Here is a 12732-nt window from a genome sequence, read left to right on the forward strand (position 1 = left end):
CACCACCACCACCACCACCACCACCACCACCACCACCACCACCACCACCTCCTCCTCCTCCTCCTCCTCCTCCTCCTCCTCCTGCTCTTGATGTGGGAGAGGCTTCAAACTTACAACCACCACCACCACTACCACCTCCACCTTATTCCTGTGATCCAAGCGGCAGTGATTTGCCTCAAGGTAAGTAGATTTTGAGACTTAGGTGAGGGGTCTGCGACTTAAAAAATATTGTTAGAGCATATCTCTCTGGTTGACCTGTTGGGGAATGGGGAACCAAATGAAAATTGACTTGAGAACACAATACTGGAAGTGACTAAGGAAAGGAGCAATTAAAAGCTGAAAACTGAGAATATCTTCTACATAATCAACAAGTGGATGGTTGAGTTTATGTGTGCTGCTGTTTTGTTTTGTTTCTTTGGTAGCTACATGCCTACCCTGAAGAAGATTCTCAAATGGATATCTTTGCTTTTCTTAACTGTTTTCCTTGCAAAACAGGACTTGGTATCAAATTTTTCTTTATTTCTTAAATTCTTTCCACAAGTGCATGAATTATTGCAGTCTTTCATATTTAGAATTTCAACTGAATTTTAAAAATTTGGGGGAATGGGGATTAGGAGTCTTATCTGCCTTGAATTTGAGCTGTGTTTTCTTAAACATCTAAGGAGTAGTTTTTCATTGGAAGTTCTTTATTACTCCTCAGTTTGGCATATTTCTCAAGAGAATTATAGTTGAGAATTGTTTGTAGCTTATACTTTCTTGCTATAATATTTTCTTGGTTTTTCTAGCTGCTTCTCTATTTTTGCTTCTTTTTTCCAACCCCTAATCACCAAGATTTTCTTTAACTCCCATCTGTTTTTTCCCTACCTTTAAACTTCACTGTTACTTCTATGTAGTTTATTCCTAAATCTAGCTAGCCTTGGCGTCAGAAGTTTTAGTTACTTGTCTCCAGATACTTGCTAGACATTTTCACTTAGCTTTTTAGTTTTCATTTCAGTAATGAAATTCCTCATATTTATCTTTTCCCCAGGCCACACAAAACATTGACTTTTCTCCTTGGTTTTTTATTTTGTTAATAGTGGTATCATTTCCACCTAATTTGCCCAATATCTAAACCCTGATTTCTTTACTACTCTCCCTTCCCTTACCTATCTGTACCCGAGATGTACTTAGTCACCACATAATGCTGATTTTGTATTTTTCCAGTATTTTACTATGACAATATTCAGACATTGTTGAATTTTAAAATGAAGTCATATTTATCACTTAGATTCTATCATTAACATTTATACTTTATCACATATCTATCCATCTTTCCCTCCATCCACCTCTATTAATCCATCTTCTTTTTGATACATTAAGTAAATTGTAGACATTTGTACACTTCCCCATAAAAACTTCAGGATACATACCATTAAGTAGTTTTTTCCTTTTGATGTACAGTTTACATATAATGAAATGTACAAAACTTAAATGCACATTAGTTTCGTTTTAACATATGCATGCATGCACTTGTGTAACTCAAATCCCTATCAAGGTATAAAGTATTAACATTGTCCCGCAAATTTCCCTCATGCTCCTTCCCAGTTTTTCCCATGCTCCCCCTAGAGGCAACCACTGTTTGAACTTTTTTCTACCACAGATTAGTTTTACCTGTTTTAGAATTTTATAGAAATGTAATCATATAGTATGTAATCTTTATGGAGAGCTTCTTAAACTTGGCATAATTTTGGGATTTGTCTGTTGTTGTATGTGTCAGTAGTCCATTTGTTTTCGTTGTGGAGTAGCATTTCATTGTATGACTGTTCCACAGTTTGTCTATTCTCCTGTTGGTGATAGATAGCTGGACTATTTCCAGTTTGGGGCTGTTATGAAAAAAGCTGCTATGAACATTCTTGTAAAAGTCTTTGTAAACATATGTTTTTATTTCCCTTGGGCAAGTACCCAGCAGTGGAATTGCTGGGTCATAGGGAGATATGTGTTTACTTTTATAAGTAACTGCCAAACATTTTTCCAAAGTTGCACCATTTTACACTTCCACCAGCAGCATATGAGAATTCCAGTAGTTTCTCTTGCCCACCGACATTTATTGTCGCCACTCTCTTTAACTTTATCCATTCTGGTGACTGATCATGTTTTTAAAAAAATCTGTTTTATAGAGCAGTTTTCTGTTCCTTGCCAAATTGAGAGGAAGGCATAGGGATTTCCCATTTTCCACCAGCCACCACATGTCCATAGCCTCCCATATTATCAGTGTCCCCCACCATACCAGAGTGTGGTATATTTGATACAATGATGAACCTACCTTGGCACATCATTATCTTCCAGAGGCCATATTTCATATTAGTGTTCATTCTTGCTCTTGCACTTTCATGAGTTTGGACAAATGAATGATGACATGTATCCTTAATTATAGCATCACATGGATGCGATAATGGAGCATTTCTACCCCAGAAATCTGTGCTCTGCCTATTATTATTCAGCCCCCAACTCCTGGCAATCACTGATTTTTTACTGTCTCCATAGTTTTGACTTTTCCAAAATGGCATATAGTTGCAGTCATGCAATATATAGCCTTTTCAGAGTGGCTCTTAGCAATACATATTTAAGTTTCCTCACCAAATCATTATCTGAATGTACCACAGTTTATAGATCGATTCACCTACTGAATAACATCTTGGTTGCTTCCACTTTTGGTTACAGTTGCCCTAAACATCCATGTGCAAGTTTTTTTGTGGAAATATATATAGAGAGATGGAGTCTTGCTCTGTCACCCAGGCTGGAATGCAGTGGTACGATTTCAGCTCATTGCAACCTCTGCCTCCCGGGCTCAAGCGATTCTCCTGCCTCAGCCTCCTGAGCAGCTGGGATCATAGGCACCCACCACCGCACCTGGCTAATTTTTGTATTTTTAGTAGAGATGGGTTTTCACCATGTTGGCCAGGCTGGTCTTGAACTCTTGACCTCGTGATCCACCCACCTCAGCCTCCCGAAGTGCTGGGACTGCAGGCGTCAGCCACCGTGCCCTGTGGAAATATTTTTTTTAACTTCTTTGGGTAAACACCAAGGATTACAATTGCTCTGTTGAATAAGAATGTGTTTTATTTTGTAAGAAACTGTCAAACTGTCTTCCAGAGTGGCTATACCATTTTGCATTCCCACCAGCAATGAATGAGTGTTCCTGTAGTTCCACATTCATGCCAGTATTTGGTATTGTCAGTGTTCTGGATTTTGGCCATTCTAATAGGTGTGTAATGATATCTCATTGTTTTAATTTGCATTTCCCTTATGAAATCTGACGTGGAGCATCTTTTCATGTGCTTATTTGCCATCTATATGTCTTTGGTGAAACATCTGTTAAGGTGTTTGGCCCGTTTTTAATTCAGGTTGTTTACTTATTGAGTTCTAAGAGTTCTTTGTATATTTTGGGTAACAGCCCATTATATCAGGTATGTCTTTTGCAAATATTTTTTCCAAGTCTGTGGCTTGTCTTTTCATTCTCTTAAGTGTCTTTCGCAGAGCAGATGTTTTTAATTTTAAAGAACTCTAACATATAAATTATTTCTTTTATGGATCATGCCTATGGTATTTTATCTAAAAAGTAATTGCCAGACTCGGGGTCATCTAGATTTTCTCCTATGTTATTGTCTAGGAGTTTTATGTTTCACATTTTACTTTTAGGTCTGTGATCCATTTTGAGTGACTTTTTTGTGAAGTATGTAAAGTGTGTATAGATTCATATTTTTTGCATGTGGATGTCCAGTTGTTTGAGTACGTTTTTCATGTGCTTATTGGCCATTTGCATATTTTTTGTAAAGTGTTCACATATTTTGACTACTTTCTTTTTTATTGGGTGCTTGTTACTGAGTTGCGGACGTTCTCTACATATTCTCTATGCTAGTCTTTTGTAAGGTATGTTTTGTGAATATCTGCTCCTATTCTGTGGCTTATCTGTTTTCTTCATGGTGCCTTTTGATGGGTAGAGGATTTTAATTCTGATGAAATATAATTGATCATTTTTTGGTGTGTATTGCTTTCTGTAATCTAAGAAACTGGCCGGGCATGGTGGCTGGCACCTGTAATCCTAACACTTTCAGAGGCCAAGGCAGGCAGATCAATTGAGGTCAGGAGTTCGAGTCCAGCCTGGCCAACATGGAGAAACACTGTCTCTATTAAAAATACAAAAATTAGCCGGGAGAGGTGGTGCGCGCCTGTAATGCTAGTTACTCGGGAGGCTGAGGCCGGAGAATCACTTGAACCCAGGAGGTGGAGGTTGTACTGAGCCGAGATCATGCCGCTGCACTCCAGCCTGGGTGACAGAGCGAAACTCTGACTTAATTTAAAAAAACAACAAAAAACCTTTGCCTTATTTGTCTTATTCTAAAGTCATTATGATTGTTTCCTATGTTTTCCTTTAAAAGCTTAATTCATTTAGTTTTATGTTTAAGTCCACTATCCATCTCAAATTCATTTTTGTGGATGGCGGAGGTGATTTTTTTTTTTCTTTATGGATCTCCAGTATTCCAGCAGTACCATTTGTGAAACAGATTTTCCTTTCCTCGTTGGATCACTTTGGTGTTTTAGTCAAAAATCAAATGACTGTTTTAAGTGCAGGTCTATTTCTGTGCCCTCTTTTGTTGCACTGATCAATTTTTTAATCCTTACATCAGTACTATACTGTCTTTTTAGTAAGGTTTGAAGTAAGGTAGGGTCATTTGCATGTCTCTTACACTATCAAATTTTACAAAACAAAGCAAAACAAAAAAACCCTCTGGAAATTAGGGATTGTGTTTATAATCTATAGCTCAATTTGGGGAGAATGCCAATTCTGAACAGTATGGTCTCTTTGAATTCATAAACATGGTATCATAGTATACCCGTCAATTTATTTAGGTTGCGTTTGGTTTCTCAACTTTTTTTTTTTTGGTGTAGCAGTCTTCCAAATCTTCTGTTAAATGTGTTCCTATGTATTTGGGTTTTTGGAGCTGTAGTAAACAGAATTTTAAAACTTTTATTTTCCAATTTTGTCCTGTACATAAAAATAAAATTGATTTTTGCATGTTACCCTTGGCTGATTTATTAAAAATCTGTGTTTCACAGAGTGTTTTTAAAAAATATCCACTGCCTCTTTCCTAGGTCATGCCTTTATCACCTTGTCCCTGAACAGTTACAATAGCTTCTCCATTGGTCTCACTGCTCTGGTACTATTCCACTTTGTGTCTGTTCCTAGCTCAGAACTCTTCAGTGATTCTTTGGTTTCTGTAGATTAAAGTTCAACAGACTAAGTATGGCATTTATGACTTTCCACAATCTAGTCTCTATTCCAACCTTATCTCTTTCTACTCCTGTGTGAACTCTATGTAGCAGGTTTTCTTCTCCTAAGCCTTTGCTGGCGTGGTGCTTCAACTCAAATTCTTTCCCCATTCACTCGCCCATCTAAGTTCTACTAACCCCGAGAATATATCATGTATTCATTAGTAGGTGCTCCCCATTCTCCCTGGCCTTAGCAATCGCTCCTCTAGTTTGGCCATGGATTTGCCTATTCTGGACATTTCATGTAAATAGAATCATATAATATGTGGGCTTTTGCAACTAACTTTTTTCTCTAAGCATACTATTTTCAAGGTTCATGTTGTTGCGTGTATCAGTACTTTATTCTTTTTTATGGCCAAAAAAATTGCATTGTATGTATGTATTGGCATACTCCATTTTGTTGCACTTTGTTTTATTGTGTTTTACAGATATTGTGATTTTTATTTTTTGTACAAATTGAAGATTTGTGAGAACACTGTGTCAAGCAAATCTATTGGCACCATTTTTCCAACAGTATGTTCTCCCTTTTCTCCCTTCATTTCTGTCAACATTTTTTTTTTTTAGCAGTATTGTATTGTATTGTTTATTTGTTTATTTATTTATTTATTTTGAGATGGAGAGTCTCTGTCGCCCAGGCTGGAGTGCAGTGGTGCAATCTTGGCTCACTACAACCTCTGCCTCCTGAGCTCAAGCAATTCTCCTGCCTCAGCCTCCCGAGTAACTGGCATTACAGGCACCTGCCACCATGCCCGGCTAATTTTTTGTATTTTTAGTAGAGATGGAGTTTCTCCATGTTGGCCAGGCTAGTCTCGAACTCCTGACCTCAAGTGGTTCGCCTGCCTTGGCCTCCCAGAGTGCTGGGATTACAGGCATGAGCCACTGTGCCTGGCCAGCAATAACATATTTTAAAATTAAGGTATGTACGTTGTTTTCTTAGACCTAACACTATTATACTCTTAAAAGACTACAGTATAGTATATAAGCATAACTTTTTTTTTTTTTTTTTTTTTTTTTGCAACGGATTCTTGCTCTGTTGCCAGGCTGAAGTGCAGTGGTGCGATCTCAGCTCACAGAAACCTCTACCTCCCAGGTCCAAGCGATTCTCCTGCCTCAGCCTCCCGAGTAGCTGGGATTATAGGCACGTGCCACCACACCTGGCTAATTTTTGTATTTTTAGTAGAGACGGGGTTTCACCATGCTGGCCAGAATGGTCTCGATCTCCTGACCTCATGATCCACCCATCTTGGCCTCTCAAAGTGCTCACATTACAGGCCTGGGCCACCACGCCCGGCCATAAGCATAATGCCCAGTACATAAGCATATTTACTGGGAAACCGAAAAATTGGTGTGACTCACTTCTTTGCAGTATTGGCTTTATTTTTTTCTGGAACCAAAGCCATGATATCTCCAAAGTATGTCCGTATCATATTTTATCTATTAGTTGAAGAACATTTGGGTTGCTTTCACTTTCTGTCTATTAATACTGCTATGTGCGTTTGTGTATACAAGTTATTTGATACATATATGAATCGAGTAGAATCCTATGCCACTCATGAATTTATTTCCTGCTATTTTTTAAAAATATTCTGTAGCTTGAGCATTAGGCTTTATGCTGTGCTCCTATATAATAGTCAAAATACAAGCTGATTTTTTAAAAAATGGCAATAAATGTATTTGTATGTGTAGGGAGTCTCCAACTTAAAGAGGGGTTTTCTAAAAGTTCATCTGTTAGTGGAACTCAGGTTATATTACTTTATAAATAAAAATAGGTGTGGATCTCAGGTCAAACAATAAAAATACATTTAGAGGTACAATTGGAATGCTAAGAACAGTTTTTATTCATTTATGAAATAGTTTAGTTTCCTGTCAAGAGAAATTACCTGGCTCATTGCCCTTCTCTTTGGAGTTCTGGTGGTGGTATGTCAGTCATGGTAAATAAAAACAGGATGAATTGTTTCATATTGTTCTAATTGTCTCAGCAGGCATCACTAATCTCTGTCAGTAGAGTATTAGTCTGTACTGTATATAAGTGCTAGTAACTGAGGACCAAAATGATTGTTTATGTTCTAGAAGTGTATTAAAGTAAAAATTCCATCTTGAAACAAACAAGAAAATGCCTTTATTGGATTCTTCCTAAATATTACTGAAGTGACATTCCTGTAACATCTGCCTAAAATTAAGATTAGAAATAAAAATTTTATTTGGTAACTAAACCTTAGATGAGAAAATAATTTTACCTATATTGGTAGGTAAGTAGTCATTTACTATAAGGTAAAATTGAGAGTGATATTAATGTGGCAAGATTACATTGATATCTTAATAATGCTCAAACAGAAAAGCTTTTTTTTTTTTTTCTTTTTTGAGATGGAGTCTCACTCTGTCACCCAGGCTGGAGTGCAGTGGCATGATCTTGGCTCAGTGCAACCTCCACCTCCCAGATTCAAGTGATTCTCCTGCCTCAGCCTCCTGAGTAGCTGAGATTACAGGCACTCACCACCACGTCTGGCTAATTTTTGTAGTTTTAGTAGAGACAGGGTTTCACCATGTTGGCCAGGATGGTCTTGAACTCCTGACCTCAAGTTATCTGCCCACCTAGGCCTCCCAAAGTGCTGGGATTACAGGCATGAGCCACCATGCCCAGCCAGAAAACCTTTTAAAAGATAATTCTAATTGCTTATGTCAGTCAAGTCACTAATTGTTTTTTTATTTTTAATTTTAGATACAAAAGTTTTGCAGTACTATTTCAATCTAGGATTGCAGGTAAGTGCCATGTTAAAATTTCTTTGATAAGCCCTATTTTCAAAGTATAGACCGTTTTGATAATCACCTCAAAAGCCAAAAGCACTAAGGGGACTAAAAATTTTATTTCTGTCTAAGAGATCTCTGAAGATGATATAGTTCAGTTGTACACTTTAGCCTCCAGTGCTTTAGTTTCTCTTATAAAATAGTTGTTAAACTGAAGAGAGGGGTACTGGGCTGTAAGCAGCATAATCAGCATATATTAGATGAGCCATCATATTTAACATTACATGCTAACTTTCACTGTGGTGTTCTGTCTCAAAATAAATGAATTATCCTAAAATACTTTTATGACTATCTTTCCATTTTATGTGAAAATTAGACAAATTCGAAGAAATTTAAGGCACTGTATTTTGTTCTTTGAAACCAATGAGAACAAAGACACAACGTACCAGAATCTTCGAGACACAGCTAAAGCCGTGTTTAGAGGGAAATTTATAGCACTAAATACCCACATGAGAAACCGGGAAATATCTAAAATCAACACCCTAACATCACAATTAAAAGAACTAGAGAAGCAAAAGCAAACAAATTCAAAAGCCAGCAAAAGACAAGAAATAACTAAGATCAGAGCAGAGCTGATAGAGACACAAAAAACCCTTCAAAAAATCTGAATCCAGGAGCTGGTTTGTTTTGAAAAGATTAACAAAATAGATAGACCATTAGCCAGGTGAATAAAGAAGAAAAGAGAGAAGAATCAAAGAGACACAATGAAAAATGATACCACAGAAATACAAACTGCCATCAGAGAATACTATAAACACCTCTATGTAAATAAACTAGAAAATCTAGAAGAAACAGATAAATTCCTGGACACACACACCCTCCCAAGACTAAACCAGGAAGAAGTCAAATCCCTGAGTAGACCAATAACAAGTTCTGAAATTGAGGCAGTAATTAATAGCCTACCAACCAAAAAAAGTCCAGGACCAGATGGATTCACAGCCCAATTCTACCAGAAGTACAAAGAGGAGCTAGTACCATTCCTTCTGACCAATTCCAATCAATAGAAAGAGAGGGACTCCTTTCTAACTCATTTTATGAAGCCAACATCATCCTGATACCAAAACCTGGCAGAGACACAACAAAAGAAGAAAATTTCAGGCCAATATCCCTGATGAACATCGATGTGAAAATCCTCAATAAAATACTGGCAAACCAAATCCAGCAGCACATTGAAAAGCTTATCCACCACAAGCAAGTTGGCTTCATCCCTGGGATGCAAGGGTGGTTCAACATATGCAAATCAATAAATGTAATCCATCACATAAACAGAACCAATGACAAAAACCACATGATTATCTCAATAGATGCAGAAAAGGCCTTCTATAAAATTCAACACCCCTTCATGCTAAAAACTCTATAAACTAGGTATTGATGGAATGTATCTCAAATTAATAAGAGCTATTTATGACAAACCCACAGCCAATATCATACTGAATGGGCAAAAGCTGGAAGCATTCCCTTTGAAAACTGGTACAAGACAAGGATGTCCTCTCTCACCACTCCTATTCAGCACAGTATAGGAAGTTCTGGCCAGGGCAGTCAGGCAAGAGAAAGAAAGGGTATATGAATAGAAAGACAGGAAGTCACATTGTCTTTGTTTGCAGATGACATAATTGTATATTTTAAAAACCCCATTGTCTCAGCCTAAAAACTCCTTAAGCTGATAAGCAACTTCAGCAAAGTCTGAAGTTGTGTACAACACAAAATCTGTGTGCAAAAATCACAAGCATTTCTATACACCAGTAATAGCCAAATCATGAGTGAATTCCCATTCAAAATTGCTACAAAGAGAATAAAATACCTAGGAATCCAACTTACAAGGGATGTGAAGGACCTCTTCAAGGAGAACTACAAATCACTGCTCAACGATATAAGAGAGGACACAAAGGGAAAAACATTTCATGATTATGGATAGGAAAAATCAGTATCATGAAAATGGCCATACTGCCCAAAGTAATTTATAGATTCAATGCTATTCCCAGCAAGCTACCAATGACTTCCTTCACAGAAGTAGAAAAAACTACTTTTAATTTCATACGGAACCAAAAAGAGTCCATATAGCCAAGACAATCCCAAGCAAAAAGAATAAAGCTGGAGGCATTATGCTATCTGACTTCAAACTATTTTACAAGGCCACAGTAACCAAAACAGCATGGTACTGGTACCAGAACAGGTATATAGACCAATAGAACAGAACAGAGGACTCAGAAATAACACCACAGATCTACAACCATCTGATCTTTGGCAAACCTGACAAAAACAAGCAATGGGGAAAGGATTCCCTATTTAATAAATGGTGCTGGGAAAACTGGCTAACCATATGCAGAAAACCGAAACTGGACCCATTCCTTACACCTTATACAAAAATTAACTCAAGATGGATTAAAGACTTAAATGTAAGACCTAAAACCATAAAAATCCTAGAAGAAAACCTAGGCAATACCGTTCAGGACATAGGCGTGGGCAAAAACTTCATGACTAAAACACCAAAAGCAATGGCAACAAAAGCAAAACTAAAATTGACAAGTGGGATCTAATTTAACTAAAGAGCTTCTGCACAGCGAAAGAAACTATCAGTGTGAGCAGGCAACCTACAGAATGGGTGAAAATTTTTGCAATCTATCCATCTGACAAAGGGCTAATATCCAGAATCTACAAGGAACTTAAACAAATTTACAAGAAATAAACAACGCCATCAAAAAGTGGGCGAAGAATATGAACAGACACTTTTCAAAAGAAGACATTTATGTGGCCAACAAACATGAAGAACTCATCACTGGTCATTAGAGAAATGCAAATCAAAACCACAGTGAGATACCATCTCATGCCAGTTAGAATGGCAGTCATTGAAAAGTCAGGAAACAACAGATGCTGGAGAGGATGTGGAAAAATAGGAACACTTTTACACTGCTGGTTGGAGTGTAAATTAGTTCAACTATTGTGGAAGACAGTGTGGCAATTCCTCAAGGATCTAAAATGAGGAATACAATTTGATTCAGCAATCCCATTACTGGGTATATACCCAAAGGATTATAAATCATTTTATAAAGATACATGCATATGTTTGTTTACTGCAGCACTATTCACAATGCCAAAGACTTGGAACCAACTCACATGCCCATCAATGATAGACTGCATAAAGAAAATGTGGCACATATACACCATGGAATACTATGCAGCCATAAAAAAGAATGAGTTCATGTCCTTTGTAGGGACATGGATGAAGCTGGCAACCATTCTCAGCAAACTGTCACAAGGACAGAAAACCAAACGCCGCATGTTCTCATAAGTGGGAGTTGAGAACAGTGAGAACATATGGGCACAGGGAGGTGAACATCACACATTGGGGCCTGTCGGGGGGTTGGGGGCGAGGGGAGGGAGAGCATTAGGACAAATACCTAATGTAGGTGACGGATTGATGGGTGTAGCAAACCACCATGGCACATGTGTACCCATGTAACAAACCTGCATGTTCTGCATGTGTATCCCAAAACTTGTATAATAAATATGAAAATAAAAATAGCTGTATTTTTAAAGCACTCGTGTTCACAGATGCTTGCTCAACACTTTTTTCACCACTCCCCTGAGTTGTAGAGGCAGGTGGGTACTGACAAATGTCTTTATCAGTGAAAGGTGTCTCTGAGTTGAGGTGAGAGCTCTTTTATTTTAGTCTTTCAGGGATCACTTTCCCTCTGAAATACACTTGACTTAAAATGTAACAAGATGGCATATTTACTGAAAGGAATAATGCATCTTAAGATCTGTCAGATGATGATAAACTCTATGCTCTCCTGGATAATGCTCAGATTAGTTCATATTCCGTGACACTGATTTCCCTGAAGCTTTAGACATGTCAGTGCCACGAAAACTGTCTTCCCAAATAGTACACATCTATAAATTGAGAGTAATGGGGTGGGTTTTTGTTCTTTGAGACTATTTTTCCTAAATTTAGTTTCAAGAATTGATAAACCGCTTTCCCCTTCTGTTATGTTAGTTTATTATAGTCACATGTGGAAACTTTGTAATCTATTTCACTTAAGCATTTAAAAATATTCTCCTGCCTTTTACATCATGGAATACCAGGAGATGCTGAATAGATATTTCAATATTTTTCTTATTAGAAATCATAGTATCCATTGTAGTACATTTTGAAAATACTGTGGTATAAAGAAAACTAAAATCACCTCTATGATCACTGTATACTTTTATATTTTTTCTTACAATTTTGTATTTTACAAACTACAGATTATGCTGTATAATTTTTTAATCTTTTCACAATACAAGCATTTTTTTCTTTAAATATTTGACAGCATGATTTTCGTTGCCTGTATAATATTTCATTACGGGTATATAATTTATCCAGTTCCCTGTTGTTAAATACTATGTGCAATGTTTTTTGCTTTTAAAAATACTATAAAAGACACCTTTGTATACAGGTCTTTTAGATGATTTCCTAAAAGAATTCTTAGGTTTAAATATGAGATACAAATGCTGCAAAAGATCCTAAAATTCTAATAGAGAACAGACTGTCAAGTTTTTAGGTCAAAAAAGTCATTGCTACCTCACCTGAAAATCATGGCCCAATTCTTACTTTTTTTTTTTTTTTTTTTTTTTTTT

General features: G+C 37.0%; 1 protein-coding gene across 1 annotated transcript in view; it reads left to right on the forward strand.

Annotated features, from left to right (window-relative positions):
- LOC116811963 (putative bifunctional UDP-N-acetylglucosamine transferase and deubiquitinase ALG13) overlaps positions 1-12732 on the forward strand; it is a 66582-nt gene that overhangs the window by 33551 nt on the left and 20299 nt on the right. The gene's annotated exons all lie outside the window — the stretch shown is intronic.

This window comes from Hylobates moloch, unplaced genomic scaffold, assembly GCF_009828535.3.
Source record: "Hylobates moloch isolate HMO894 unplaced genomic scaffold, HMol_V3 SCAFFOLD_7, whole genome shotgun sequence".
Taxonomy (NCBI): Eukaryota; Metazoa; Chordata; class Mammalia; order Primates; family Hylobatidae; genus Hylobates; species Hylobates moloch.